This window comes from Camelina sativa, chromosome 5 (genome assembly GCF_030686135.1).
Source record: "Camelina sativa cultivar CO46 ecotype springtype chromosome 5, ASM3068613v1".
NCBI lineage: Eukaryota > Viridiplantae > Streptophyta > Magnoliopsida > Brassicales > Brassicaceae > Camelina > Camelina sativa.
This window is the reverse complement of record NC_141884.1, coordinates 17,498,923-17,502,554: the sequence shown is the minus strand read 5'-3', so window position 1 is coordinate 17,502,554 and position 3,632 is coordinate 17,498,923. Positions and strand designations below refer to the sequence as shown.

The 3,632-nt window shown below is 37.2% G+C and overlaps 1 pseudogene; it reads left to right on the top strand.

Moving 5' to 3' along the window:
• The first annotated feature begins 229 nt into the window (after window positions 1-229).
• LOC109132921 (uncharacterized) lies at window positions 230-3,632 on the top strand (annotated as a pseudogene).

Below are 3,632 nucleotides of genomic sequence, written 5' to 3'. Positions count from 1 at the left end.
TGCGAGTCATCCGAAGTCAGTGAAACCAGTAATTGCGTTCTCGACATTGAAAAGGAGCACAAGCATGAATCTAAGGACCAGCGAGATCTTCGAGCTTTGGTTCAGAAAAAACAAGATAGCCCAAGCTTCGCAGGTCCCAGGCTCTATCTATAATTTTAATTTGAATGATTTAGTTGGTGTTGGATATGGAGAGTTTTCTGATTTGTGACCTTCAACCACGATAAATCCCATGACGGGGGTGACGAAGGTTTGTTTTTTTTTTTGCTCCATTATGATGTCTCTCATACTAGAAACTGAGAACATTGTTTCGATTTGGATCCGGAGCTAATAGTTGTGATGGGGATTCGATTCAAATCTCTCTCTTGGGTTTTGATCTCTTTATTGTGTGATCATTAATTTTCGGGTATCTTCTGAAATTTAGTTGTTTTGGAATTGAAATTGTGTTGCAGGTGAGCTTGACGGCATTTGCTTTCTTATTCTCCGAGTTTGTTCAGTACAATCAAACCCAAGTTGACAATATAGCTGAACTTGAGAGAATGTGAGTTGCTTGGTTTAGTTAGAATGATAACATTTTCTTAGTCTGAATCATTCACATCCCATCTCCCAACAATGTGTTTTCTTATTAATAATGATGGCTCTCAGACTAGAAATCATTCACATCCATCTCCCATCACAGTCACATTTGAAGATTGAGGAAGTATTGTTGAGAATTCATGAAGACTTTCCTGAACTTATTCCCTAATTTCAATTTTCACTGCAGGGAATGGGGTTGAAGATTTCTCTAAGCTATGTCATGCTGCAGATGATACAAGATGCAAGTATGTTTTGGATATCTGCAGATGAGATTGTGTTCCTTTATCTAATTTTACTATATATGTTGTTTAGACATATATGATGCTTGAGAAACCTTTTAATTTTTTTTGGTACTTGTATGATATATAACATTCTCACTTGTTTATGTTAGCACTTTGCTTTAACTGTGACTGAGCTTCATGAAAGATTGTATGAAATTCGGGAAGGATTCTAAAAACTTTAGGAAGGATTTCCTTGAACTTCATAATGGCTTTCATAAAAAAGTTTAGATTCCCAAACATCAGAATGTGCACAAAAATGAAATCATTACCCATCACTAATGGAATAATCTACTAATATTTGACACATTGATCTAAAATACACCATAAATATATATTTAGAAACACATATATTTAAATTTTTGAAGGATTCAATAATATTTAGGAATGACTTTTTGAAATTTAGGATGGTCTTCATAAAGATAGTAGTTAAAAAAGATTACATGTTTAAAGTGTTCTTGCTTAAATTCAGGATGGTTTAAACATGTTGTGTGCTCTGCCATGGACTTGTTCATCATCAACTCTTCTTTGGAACAACATAATCAACTTCCTTGCACCGTTTCTTTCCTTTTTGCTGAAATCAGTATGTAAGAAAACCCACATTACAATTAAACACATCAAAGATATTACACACTTCTCCAACACAAGACACAAGATAATTCTATCTTGTAAAGAAACATTTCAAAGACATCACAGACATAACACTAAAATACTTCATAAAATCCATTTAGGAAGGTCTTCCTAATATTTATGAAGACATTCTTGAAATTTAGGAAGACTTTCCATAATGACGAACACAAACTTCTACTCAAGTGCCCATTTTCTCATCTTCATCATCAATTCTCTGCTTTATTCTTGAAATATCTGCTATCATGTATATCATCAATCACTTGAGTTAGAGCTGAAAACCTTATTCAACAACATGACCAGTCCATGAATTCAATTTTTGTTTTAATATTACTTCAAGAGATATCTTACATATCACATTCAAACTAATTCTGCAACACTACCAGATTGATTAACTTTAAAACCCCAAGAAACACTGCCAAGTTGATCTGTACCATTAGCAAAACAATTCAAAAACTCATAGCAAGCTAGATACTTTACCAAATTCAACCATTCCTAAACAGCTTACACTTCTTCTCAACAGAATCATAATTCATAAGAATACTTAAAACTCTCCCACATAATCTCACTATTATTTCTATCATCTTGTACCATAATATTCCCAGAATCCATTAGCTGAACCCAAGTAGCTGAATCTCGCTCCTTTCTTCCACCTCTTCATCATCTTTGTTGACTTGGAAGTGATTATTCAAATGCAGAGGTAGTCATGTGAGAGGGCGAGCTGAGATTGGAGCAGGGTTCAAATCCAACTCTTCATTTTGATTATCAAAAGGCCAGATCGAGATAGATCTCATACTCTGTTTCTTAGATCAGAATCGTTTACGCATTTTCTCGGTCGTGTGCCTACATAGAATAGCTGACCGGTCAACGTCGGAGCCCAGAACGAGATGCAACGACGATGACGTTTCTCCTGGAAGTGGCTGAAGATGAGCTAGATCTCAGATGTGGTGATTCACGGCAAGCTTCACCAGACAATTAAATATCAAATATCACTTAATGCTATATTTGGAAAAATTAAGCTTATGTGCTACTTTTGGAAGAAAAACCTAAAATGGTGCTAGTCTAGGGTATTTCTCTTAAAAATTCAATTTTAAAAAATGAGAACTAAATATACCAACTATCTACAAAATGGCATATTACTTGCTACAATACAATATTACTCTTTCTATTTCACAAATTATATTAGTTAGCATGATATCAAAATTATAGGCCACCATAATTTCTGGGATCTGGATGCCTCAGCCTCGGGTAGTTGGATTTGGAAAAGTTTGTGCAAGCTTCGTATCATAGCGAGATCGTTCATTGTGTGCGAAGTGGGTTCTGGTATCACCTGCAGCTTCTAGAAAGACAATTGGACTTCTCTGGATCCCCTCTTGGATATCACAGGGGATTTGGTCCTAGAGTCTCAGGGATTCAGCAGGATGCTACAGATGTGGAGGCTGTTAGAGAAGGACAATGGTGGATCTCTAACAGTAGGAGCAGGAGTCCTATTGTTCAGTTGTTGAAGCAATGTCTCCCTCTCCCGTCTGTAGTTAACTTGCAAGCGGATGCAGTGGATGATTATTATCTGTGGAAGATTGGTGATGGTGAGATTGGTGATGGTGTAGCCTTGGATACCTTCTCTACTGCAAAAACTTGGTCTTACTTGAACCCGCCTGAACCAAGAGTGGATTGGTATGAGGCAGTTTGGTTTAAAGGAAGGATTCCTAGGCATGCTTTTTATTGCTTGGGTAAATTCTAGACACAAGCTTCATACAAGGGATAGACTTCGCAGTTGGGGGCTAGTGGTGTCTCCACTTTGTATGCTCTGCAACACACATGACGAGACTCAGCAGCATCTATTCTTTGGTTGCGCTTATTCCTCTGAGATTTGACATTATTTCACATCAAGAGCCCATGTTTCTCCACCTGCTTTGTTTGAGGATGGAGTTACATGGCCGAAGAATCCTTGCCGAGATAAAAACACAACTTTGATTCTTCGGCTAGCTTGTCAAGCATCGGTCTACATAATCTGGAAAGAACGCAACTCTCGTATCCATAACAATGCCTCTCACTCGGCTTCTTGAAGTCAAAAGCATCATTCGGTGTCATCTTGATCCTTTGTCGAGAGCTCAACAGCTTACCTTCCCTTCGGACTCCTTTTTGGTTACTTGA